The sequence below is a fragment of the Tenrec ecaudatus genome, chromosome 15 (assembly GCF_050624435.1).
Source record: "Tenrec ecaudatus isolate mTenEca1 chromosome 15, mTenEca1.hap1, whole genome shotgun sequence".
In the NCBI taxonomy this organism is placed as follows: Eukaryota; Metazoa; Chordata; class Mammalia; order Afrosoricida; family Tenrecidae; genus Tenrec; species Tenrec ecaudatus.
The window spans coordinates 72,211,765-72,224,185 of NC_134544.1; the positions used below are offsets into that span (position 1 = coordinate 72,211,765).

General features: G+C 42.2%; 1 protein-coding gene across 1 annotated transcript in view; it reads right to left on the reverse strand.

The window, feature by feature from the left end:
- Positions 1 to 3,120: 3,120 nt before the first annotated feature.
- The window catches only part of LOC142427328 (uncharacterized), a 36,285-nt gene continuing 26,984 nt past the window's right edge, over positions 3,121 to 12,421 (reverse strand). Inside the window, exon 4 of the transcript XR_012780030.1 lies at positions 3,121 to 3,387. The gene's annotated coding sequence lies outside the window, so the exon portion shown is untranslated. The remainder of the gene's footprint in view (positions 3,388 to 12,421) is intronic.

Here is a 12,421-nt window from a genome sequence, read left to right on the forward strand (position 1 = left end):
AAATCTAAAATCTAGAGAATGCTGTAATACCACAATAAAAAACAAATAACTCAATTATAAAGGCAGCAAAACCCATAGTTAATTAAAAGAGACATTCAAATAGCAAAAGACATGAAAACAATATTCACAAACATTAGTCATAAAGGAGATGCAGATTTTTTAAAAAAGTGATATCATGTCACACTGACAATGATAGCCCAATTAAAAAGAAAACCCAAAAAACCCTACTGGAGACGAAGCAGGGAGATTGGGACTTTCACCCACTGGACTGATGGTTCTGTCCAATGGCTCTGCAAACCTATCTGGTAATGCTACAAGCAAATATTACACACTACAAATAAATGGGATAAGAAATTGCATACCATCCATCAACAAGTTTTGTGGGTTTATATCCTAAAAAAGTAAAATCGCATATCGCAGACAGACCTATGCACTTCCATGCTCATCAGAGCACTGTTCACAGTATCAAGAAATTGGAATAATCCCAAAGACTCTCTTTAGAAGATTGGATAAAGAAACTTTGGTACATACACACAATGGAATACTACACATGTCTAAAACTGCTGGAGAAAACACAAAGCACATTATGACTTAGACCTGTAGAAAATTTTAATGAGTGAAACTGGACAATCACAAAAGAACAAATGTTGTATCAGACCACTGTCAGCATAAACAGCAACAGAGCCTGACAACTCTGCTAAGATCATGTAAACATTTAATACGACATCCCAGGCAATGTTGTAACATGATTCTCTAACTATGTACTAGGTATCGCTCTCTCATTTGTTCATCTAAAATTTTAAAAGACTAAGCAAAACAAAATAAGAAAACAACAACAAACATTTCTGTAGTAGAGGATCCACCTCAGTTGGGATATGTTGTCATCTAGCAGGAAATGGAAAGGGGCAAATAGCTTCTGACAGCATCCCAGGATTACTTCAATGTACTAGAATCTCCGAACTACTCTGTTGAACTTAAAGCTGAAACTTGCTGTTGTGGGAGGCACAGATGACTGATATCCCGAAGTCTTGGGCTTCAGGGTATGATCCAAGATTTTCAAATGGAAAAGCCAAGATCAGAGGAGGGAATGGTATTAGAGGTTCAATTCAGTGGCTATCAGTGTTGAAGTTCTCTTGGTTGTGGACAGCAGAGACTCCAAGCTTCTAGTGAAGTTCTGTTGTTTTTCTTCCTCTCTTGGCTTTGAGGTCACCAGGAAAAAACAGATGCTTACAGATGTTTGTTCTGCACTTGTTTTTTTCCGCACTCCCAGGTACATTCCAGGTTTATTATATTTGATGACTGTAAGTTTTGTGTGGAGCTTTGCTAAAGGGAGGGGTGATTAATCTGACCCTCTGACTTCATCATTCTTAAGGAAACATTGTGAACGAGGTCTGAGGTGTTGCCTTACAAACATCCATGTTTATACCCCAGTGGCAATATAGGCCCAGAAGAAATTCCTGACCCTCTGCCAGGATAGATCTTCTTTTTTACCTCATCCATTTCCCCCTCAGTTACTGTAGTTTACCACATGTGACCATAACTTATTGTTTGGAACCTTTAGCTTGTACATCTAGGCATTGATATCTTTTTTTTTTTGCATTGATATCTTATGGACAAGAGGGTCTATTTTCCGGGGAAAAAGGTATATGGTATCCTCTGTTCCCCTTGGTGTCTATGTGGTTTAACCAATATAGTATACTGGCATGATAAGAAATTATATTTTCCCAACTATTATTTGACAGCTAGTTCCCCTGGGACATTCATATCTGCCGCTCAGGTATATTTACAATAAAAGACACGCACAATGGCATGTTACTCTGCTAATGACATCCAGTCTAGCCCAGTCCTTCAGCTACAGGAGAGAATACAGCCTCAACAGCCGTAGGATGCCCAGCTCCCCCAATTCACCGGAACGGCGTGATTCTGCATAAGTCCCACTGGAACTGCTGATCTGAGTGAGCTTCGCTTGTTGCAGTATTAAAAAGGAAAAGAAAATGTGGTGAACAAGAGAGAGAAACAATGTGTGATGCTTTCCTCATCAGGATGTCTTTGCGTTTGCATGTTTCCAGTGCAGCTGGTGGGCTCTGGGAGACTTGAGGCAGACTAGGGCACCCCTGGATTCTCCTGCCCAACTTGTGGATTGGCCACCAGCGGTTAGGACACGGATTTCACTGCCAGTTCCCTGTAGGGGCTGAAGTGAGTAACAATTGCTGGTCCTTATGGTGATTCCCTAGCCTACATATACACTGGGAGTAGCTGATTGACAGTCAGAAGTAATGCCAAGAACATACTGCATCTTCAAATGGACAGCCTCAATGTTGATAACACAACCTTCTATTCCAATAATGGAGACAGGGTAAAGTAAATCTGTAAGCGTCTGGACAGAAACCTCCCTACAGGAAGGTTTGGACTTCAGGGATTGCTGAGGGCTCTCAGCCAGGACTCAGTTCTGGCAGACAGGCTGGAGGGGGGTTAAGAGCTGGCTGCCTGTCAGTGTCTCCATCTTACAGTTTCCCTTGGAGCTTCTCTCGATGTGAGGGTTTGTATCAACCACTGAATTAGAAACTTTGCATTGTAAGGGGAGGAAACAGTCTCCTATTTCCAAAGAGCAGAAGGACACATATGGAGTCAGATACACACAGAGGGCACAAGGAAAACATGGGGGATCTTTCAACCATGATGCAAATCTGTCCCCAGTAAGGGTATTGGGAGGCAAGGGCAGCTGGAATTTCCTAGAAGTTAGCTCAGTCCAGGATGAACCAGCAAGCACATCTCAGTGTCCTCAAGCCATAGTTGGGCATCGGAGCTGTCTTGTGTATTTCAAAAACTCTTGTATCTTAATCCCCTTAACATGTACAGACACTGACAGGGAATCAGGACCAAAGAGGCGATGGGTTTCGGAGGACACATTTGAGGGCCTGGAGCATTGTGCTACCTTGTGTAGAGTGAGGAGAGGTGCTTTCACTGAGCAAACCTCATCTACTGTTTGCCTTGTGCCGTGGATTGCATTGGCCCCACCCCCTCACAAATGTTTACAAATGACACGTGTCAGATTTCATAGGAGCATATTAATTTAAGTAGGTGTATTTAATTATAATTTAAACATAAATGTAATTCAATAATTAATATAATTTAAATGTCACTTTATTTCCATTTCAACATTCACCTACGCACAATGCTGTGAGCTGAGTCCAAAGGAAAGGTCCAGGTGTTGGAACAAATGCTTCCCTCTCGGCCCGGATGCATTCCAGGCCTCCAGCCAGGGCAGCTTGCCAGACCGATGGAAGTGCCTTCCTGAAACAGGGGTCACCATCCATGCATTAAGATTTTCAAACAGGCACGCCATGGGTTCTGGGATGAAACCTTCTCCTCCATGTTATTTCCTAGCTATAAAATCAGACAACAAAACAAAAATAAAAAGTTGTAATTTTAATCTGCAAAGTTTTATACCTGTTTACTGTACAATCATGGCATCCACATTCGGAGATGGAGGTGACCTGGACTAGTGTGCAGCTCCATTACAGTGTGAACCTTAAATTGTCCCGCCAACCACCAGCAACAGATGTCATGAGCTGCGTGTGCTAGAATGACCAGGTTCAAGTAAAGCCATGCCAGTCTGTGTGTGCAAGCTGAATGAATCTAATGCACTCCCAATGAAAAATATTATCATGTCATTTGCTTGAAATCTTAGATTTTGGTGAACCTCATGAGTATTTTTTGCAAAACTTTTGTTTATTCTCCTTAGCAAAATCTGGTTCAAAAAATCCAAGTGACCACCACCTTGTACTTGGATTTCTGCGTTGTTAAAATACATATTAGTTCAGATATACAAACAATCATTCTGTAACTTAGTGGTGTCAACTGTGAGAATGGAGAAAAATCCTTCTGATGGTGTATATAAATGAGAAAATAATCTAGATGGGAGTTAAAATTAAAAATATATATATATTTAGGGATAGTGCTACTGAGTTCCTGGTCAATAACATTATATATATGATGTTATACATATATATTCCAAATGAGATGATCTATGAATTTTGGTGATAAATTCAAGGTTGAGATCCCTGAGCAGTTATCAAGGGGTCACACGTAAAGGACAAATAGAGAGGCACACTTTGGTTGGAAATGCTCCCATTTCAGGTGAGCCAGAGTCCCCTGGGCAAGGGACATTTAGAACAGTCTGCACTCATTCCTACATTTTGAGAATCTGAATGGACCTCATTTAACCCAGAGTGCTTTTTGGGTCTGAGGCTGGTGTATTTTGGTTCAAGATCTGAAATATCGTTTATGGATCTTATTCTTACTTTGCCCTATCTACTAAACAAGTGTTTCCCACTTCCTGCTCTGAATAATCTCTTTACTCAGATTCATGACCCTTGAAATAGTGCCCACCTTTTCTAGGTGGCAACTTCTTCCCCGAGACATTATGACACATGAATCACTGTACTGACACCGAGACACTCTGCCACATGAATCACTGTACTGACACCGAGACACTATGACACATGAATCACTGTACTGACACTGAGACACTATGAGACATGAATCACTGTACTGACACCGAGACACTATGACACATGAATCACTGTACTGACACCGAGACACTATGACACATGAATCACTGTACTGACACCGAGACATTATGACACATGAATCACTGTACTGACACCGAGACACTATGACACATGAATCACTGTACTGACACTGAGACACTCTGACACATGAATCACTGTACTGACACTGAGACACTCTGACACATGAATCACTGTACTGACACCGAGACACTATGAGACATGAATCACTGTACTGACACTGAGCTTTTCCTTAGGCATCTTGCACTGGGATATAGTGTGTGCGTTGCTTGTAAGATCCGTGGGTTTCTGATGATCGTGGCCCAAGGTGGGGAAATCCCTGGCTGATTAACAGTAGTAGGTGGCCAAAATCTACTAGAGACATCCTGCCAGAGTCGGCAGGTCATAAAATACAGAGACAGAAGTGGAGGGCAACCTCTGGTGCCAGCATCTGGCATGCCGCTTCCTGACCTTAAGAATTTGGACTGAAGGGCACCCACCAGCACGTAAACCATTTCAACCACGGTCATGGGTTTCTGTTGGACGTTGTGATAATTTTCAGAGCCCAGAAACATGAGAGGATATAATCAAGGGAGAAGAGGGTGGAAAATAGCCCTGAATGGCTTCCTGGAAGAGTTGAATATTTGAGGCATCATTAATCCCCAACTCCTTGGAATATGTCTGGCATTAATTCTTCTAAAACATATATTCCCACATAGAAAAACTACCAAGGACTTTGAGGAGGTTGATTAAGAGGCATTTTTAGATCCCTTGAGTTGGAAATACCTCAGTCCTTGGGTTTGCACCAGAAAGAATTCACACCGAAGCCTGGTTTGTGATCAAAGTGAATTTTATTTTTATAAAGGATAGAAACCGTTTTATAAAGGATAGAAACCGTTAGAGTAAATTGAACTAAAGAGAGAGCGAGAGCAGGAGCAAGATAACACGGCACAGCTGCTGCACCGGACCACAACCAGGCTGCTCTGAACCGTGTAGTAGCCGCTGGGAGAGAGCCATGATCTCAACGTTTTTGGCTTTTTCAAGGGAGGCGTGGTCGATGATACTGGTTAACCCCATTGGCTGAATTAAGCCCACCTGGCCTAGATGGCGTCCCACCCAGGTGTACCGGCTTCCTCTCCCAAAGTCCTGAATGTGAGCATGCCCTCTAGCCTTAAGCAGCTTCCAACTTCCTGTAAGGGCAGCGGGAGGCTTTGGCATGTAGAGGGCCAGCCCTCAGTTCTGCCTCTAGCTACCTCACAGCATCAGGGTCTAAATAAGGAATGGGTTTTGGAGAGTGTGGGGCAATGATGATACTCTGGGGTGGACCTGATGGTTTCAAGGAACTCTGTACTGTCCAGTCCTCGACACACAGGACATACGGGAGCCTCAGTCAGGGCAGGAGCAATGAAGGCTGGAGGGAGAGAATACTGGGCTCAGAAATGCTGGGTTTCCCTTTGACCATTCACACACACCTCTTAGGAAAAATGATCTCTTATTACAGACTAACACACAAATGAGTTCAAAAGAATTACCCTACAATGGACTTAGAAGAAACAAAAAAGCCTCTATTGATAAACACAGGGTTCCCTCCTATGCAAATCCTTCTTCAGACACTAGGTTGAAATCCCAGCCTTGGGCACTGAAGGCTATCAGTTCTCTTTGGACAGGCCTGTGGGTCCCTTGGGAAAGCACAGCTGTGGTCTAAAGATGCCATTGCTGTGTGTTCTCCTGTGCCTGATGACAGTTCCCCAAGGTGAGGGTCTCAGAGATCAGTGTGGAGTCTATGGGGATGGTTGTGACTGCAAGTGACGGACGGATTCCAATTATCTTTATTTATAGGCATCCTGCCCCTGGTGCAGCTTCAGGAGTCGGGTCCAGGATTGGTGGAACCCTCCGAGAAACTGTCCCTCACCTGCACTGTCTCTGGTTTCTCCATCACCAGCATTGGTTATGATTGGAACTGGATCTGCCAGACCTCAGTGGATGGGATACAGAGATTACGATGGTGATACAGATTATAACCCGTCCTTCCAAAGCCAACTCTCTATCACCAGAGACACATCGAAGAATCAGTTTTCTCTGCAGCTGAGCTCCGTGACTGCTGAGGACACAGCTGTGTATTACTGTGCAAGGATCACAGTGAGGGGAAGTCAGTGTGAGCCCAGACACAAACCTCCTCTGCAGGGGAGACATTGGGCAGCGGGGGGCTCACAGGTCCCACAGGACACACACACATCCAGCCCTAGACAGGCACATGTGAATGACAGGGAAGATTTCCTGTTGAAATTAGGGCTTCCTCTCTTACATCTTAGCATCTCCAGGGACAGTTTTCCTCCTCCCACCCCACCCCCAGAGTTTCTCCTCACTGCAGGCTTGAATGGAGGAAAAAATATTAAAGTGACTCTGAAACTTCATACTCTTCCTGGATGACCCATTTTTCTTCTCGGCAAACAGATTACCATGGTCGTTCTCATCCTCTCTGTTACTCAAAATCTGTAGACAATGAAATACAGGCATGTACACATTCATGAGTGCAGAGCACGATTTCAATTGCTCTGAGCTCACTGATCTATTACAGCCCCTGGTTAGGACTCTGGAGGTCTCTCTGACATGCTCCATGTGCACTGTGGGTAGTAACTGACTAAAAATCTCTAAGTCTGAGAAAATAATTGAGGTGACTTTGGGGGTTAAACATGTGACATATCCTTCGTGATGCTTTCTCCCCACTGTGTCCCTTGATGCAGAAACAAGTGTTCCAGGCACAGAGGGGAACAGCTGAACAGGAATGAGCTGTCTGGTTTGAGGACTCCTTTGTAAGATTACTCATTGAAGTCCCAAGGAAGGGAACACATGTTGGAAAGAAAACTTTAATTTCCAAAAGATAGAAAATGTATCACAAGAGGAGGACATTGCAGGCTCATATCGCAGAATGTTTTTAGAACTGAGAATAACGTGACTTCTCACGTATTTTGAACCTGTGATAAGGGGAACTGGTTTCTAGAGAAAGTACATCCTGTTTGGTAGAGTGTCCGCAAAACAGAGGAAAACGCTCAGTTAGAATCACAGACACAGTGGCTGCAAACATGGTCTCAAACTTAAGAGCAAGTGAGGATGGTTCAGGACTTGGAAGTTTACGTATTTCCTGTGAGACATTATGAGTAAAAGTGACTCAGAAACACCCAACAACATCTTTGATGGCGTGAGGTACAGAATATTGAGATTAATTTTGGTCAGCTAAGTGTAATTACCTAATATAATCACATATTATACCATTTTTAAATTTTAAAAATGTTAAAATTATTTAACATTTAAAATTCAATACATATAACATTCCTAATTAAGTTACAGCTACATGCTTTTCAATTAGAAAAACAATGTGTAATAAATAAGTAGTAAATACATATGCAAATAAAGGTTATTTACAACACCACTATCCCTGATGGCATAGTGGATTTCACATTGGGATGCTAAGTGCTAGGTCAGCAGTTCAGAATCACCAGCCACTCCATGGGAGACAGATGAGGCTCAAAAAAAGATTCACAAGATTGTAAATTATAGTCCAAATAATAATTGTAATCCAAATCCAGAGGAGGAAATAGTATCAGAGCTTAATTGTGAGATTCTGGCATGCAGAAGGCCACGGAGGACAGTGGAAGTTCAAAATCCATGTGCAGGATCTCCACAGGGAATACACCTCCTGTGATTCCCTCTCACCGTAACTGAGGGATGGAAGAAGGTGGTGATCAGAGAGTATTGGAGAGATGACTGTAGGAAATCAAAATGACACATCTGACTTGGATGATTAGCAACTTGTCATTCACTTGATCTCCCCTTTGATATACTTTGTGCTGAATCTGGGTTTTAACATTTTATGGGTTTATTTTTAAACATTTAGGGGTTTATTTCTGCTATGTTTGTCATTGTTGGTAGCATTTCTGATTCTCATATATTTTATATGTTTCTTAGTTTATGAAGCACAGGGTGGGTGACTCTACAGAGTAAATAACTAGAATAAGGGTAATGGGAGCTTCAGCAAGAGAGGTGGGGGAGGTAACAGAAAGGAGTTCAAGAAGGAAGAACATGTTTTCTGATTGTACAACACTGCTTCATATGATTTAACTATAGATGGGAAGATGTCTGGATTAGGTCCTAATAAAAGGGTTTTTGTTTGAATGAAATAACATTTTAAAACATAGTAGCTGTGGAACAAATGTTTTAAAGCATTTTCATTTTGAATAATCTCAAAATTCATTTTAATAAAATAATATTGCAAATTAAATAAGAAATCTAACATTGATATAATGTTATCTACTTAATAAAAAATTGCCAATTTCTCAATTAAAAAAAAGTTTTACGGTGCGTAAAACTCTAAGGAGCAGATCTACTCTGCTCTAGACAGTCACTATGATTCAGAATTCACTTGGTGCCAGTGAGTTATGTTGTGTTTCCAATTTGAATCTTATTTTGGTTGCTTATGTCCATTAGTTTGTTTTCTGTATTTGGTTGAATCATATTTAATACGATTGTCAGGAATTGATCTTTTTTCCCCATTACCTTGGTCTCCATAGAATCGCCTACATTGTGTTTTAGGTTAATGATGCCATCTTTTTCTGTCGCATCACTGATGGTATTATTTATAATATCTTTATTAACATGTTAATGGTTTTCCTTTTAAATATATTTTTGTCTGTGCTTCAATTTACAAGGTAGCTTAGTGAAAATAATCTTATTCTTCCTTCCATCTGTATTTTTCCCTTCTTTTGTAGTGTAAGGACGACTTAACAGTGTATTTCTGTTAAACCAATGCCTGAGGTCACCAGCAAAAGCACAGCTTACACACAGGCATTGGATACAACAGTTGTTTGCTCACACAGAGAAGAGACCGAAGCAGCTCATCATCAGGAGTGGGCTCCAGTCCCCACAGCCAGTGGTTTCACTCAGCAGCCAGTGCTGCAGTTGAACAACAGTGTTCCCTCCTCACCAGCAAAGATAGAGAAGTAGGGTTGTGCTAGGAGGTGGAATCTCCTGGAAGGCAGTGAGATGGTTTTGTTGTTGTTGTTTTGTATATTCCGTGTAATGTGAATAACAGTCAGGTTGGGGAATGCTAGCATGTGTTCAGAAGAAGGTAGAGGAGGTATGCTGTAGGACGCCAGCTCATAAAGAGTGTATTTGGATCCAGAAGCCTTGGGAAAGGCAGTCAGAGAGCAAGGTCATCACATTCCAGGAGCCAGACTGACACATTTGGTCCTAAGACCTAAGCACACCTGGGTCTGTTATGGACTCTGGGGAAGGACAGCAGACTGCACTTGAACTGCCTGCTTCCTCAATTTCCGATTCTTACTGGGGTTTATCTCAGATGTATATTGGCATTGGGGTTAACATTATTGAATTTTTGCTTTGTTTTTCTGTTTTACATTAGATGAAACGTGGAATTTATGAACATATAGACATAGCTAAGACAATAAGGGATTCTGGGGCCTATAGTAGGGGGTGGCGTGGAAAAAAGGGAACTGATGCCAAGGAGTTCAAGAAGGAAGAGAGTGTTTTGAAACTGATTTTGGTAACAATTATACAATACTGTTTGATGCACTTGAACTACGACTTGATAAGATTATTAGCACCAAATAAAATGGTTTTAGAGGAAAACTAAGAAAATAACTAAAATATTAAATACTATTCCATTACTAACAAGTTTTAATTTCATATTTCTGGCTTATATAACAATCTTCTATAGTTCAATATTTTCACTAGTTTTTTGAAGTGTTGTTCCCGTAAGACTTTCCATCAGTTTCTGATTATGAAGGAAAAGTTATCTTTCATTTTTAACTTATTTTTTCTCATGGTACATGTACAGGCAATCAAATAATATTTTCAACATTCTTCTCATGCATAACTAAGTGGCATTAGATTGTCATTATGCTCAACAATTGCCAAAAACTGTAAAATTTCCTATCACACACATCACAGAAACCCATAAAAAAGAATTCTGACTTGACAATTTCCTCCTTAACATGGAATAAATAACTTTATTACTTTCTTGCTTCAATTATTTCAATAGAAGCCTGCTTTAAGGGCCTTTCTCTTCCTGTGGAAAGACTGAAAGCTAAACTCTGCTCCGTACCTCCCTTGTCTTTCAGGCAAATCTCTCTCTTAATCAGTATTTTATTGTGGAATGCATCTCAATATCGTATCTGTATAAATATCTATGTCTATAGATCATACTTCCTTCTGCTATACCGAATTCAGATTGTCTGCAAGTTGTAGCACTCTCTACCTCCAAAGCTGTTCACAGTGAGGGAGGGTCAGTGTGAGTCCAGACATAAAACTAACCTCAGGGAGAAAGCGGACCTGCAGGGATGTTAAGAGCCACCAGCTTTGGGCCAAGAGAAGAAAGAAGTGAGGGCAGGAGCATGGATGAGGGACTGCAGTGCCGGGTCGGCTAGAACTGCTGTGCTGACCACTATGGTAACTCTACGGCCCAGGGCAGGAAACCTGCGGAGACAGTGCCAGGTAACACTCCTGACCAATAGCGTGAAAGCTTAGGGCCAGAAAAAATGTTGCTGTGGGACCCACAGAAGTTGGAGGACAGTGTGAGGCCAGGGAACACCTCTCCTGTAAGTGATGGGATGCTGTCAGCAGGGCGCTCTCTGAATACACTGAGCCCAACACCCACCCGGTAATAATTCATGGAAGAAAATGGAATTTCTTTTTATTTTTGTGGTTTCTTTTAGCCTCACAAATGACCCTGATGTTAGGAAACCTTTTCATTCCAACTCTAAATAGAGAATATAACATTGAAGTACCTTTTACTTCTTTCCAAATACTGTGAAATAAAACAGGGGAAAGAAGAATTTGGGATGACATACACTTGTTTCCCTGTGTGTTCAGATGGATGAAAGATTCAGGTGACCCCAGTCTTGATTCCAAACATGAGGATAGAGATGGTCTTTAATTTCAATAGATCATTTGGGTACTTTCGACGGGAATGCACATAAAGTTACACTGAACTTGAAATCTGCACAGATGTGCATATGGTTGGTAGAGTGAAGACCTCATAGGACTGTGTTCTCCCAAGGACTCCACCAGCATCGCGTTTCTCATCTGAGTGCCAGAGCTCTGGGCTCCATTCGGCCCTGTCCACCTTTACATACAAGTGCACCTCCCACATGCAAATACCAGCCCCGTGAAACCGCAGCGCGCATGTACTGAAAGTCCTATTCCTTTTCACCCGGAGAGCATTTTCTGGGTGTGACGAGTCTTATCCACAAGAACACGAATTGTGTGTGGGCTTCCTTTTCTGGTGGTGACTCCGGGAGGTAAGTGCTTCAGGCACTCCTACATGAAGTCTAGGGTGGCAGCATCGCAGCCCAGGACTCTGTTTCTCTTCATCCCCAGGTGTCCTGGCCCAGGTGCAGCTACAAGAGTCAGGCTCTGGACTGGTGAAGCCCTCACAGACCCTGTCTCTCACCTGTGCTGTCTCTGGATTCTCTTTAACCAGCTATGCTGTGCACTGGATCTGCCAGGCTCCAGGAATGGGACTGGAGAGGTTTGGTGTAATAGATACTGATGGGGGCAGAAAGTATAATCCAGCTCTCCAATCCCTAGTCAGCATCACCAGGGACACCTCCAAGGGCAAAACTTATTTAAAACTGAGCTCCGTGCATCCTGAGGACACAGCCCTGTATTACTGTGCCAGACACACAGAGATGGGAATTCGGTGTGAACCCAAACACAAAACTTAGTACATCAAGTCATGGTTTTAGGAGACGTGAAAGAGATAAGTCAGCGACGTTTTCCTCTCAAAAGCTGTAGTTTCCCCACCTTGTCAGCACCTCTCTATGGACCACCAA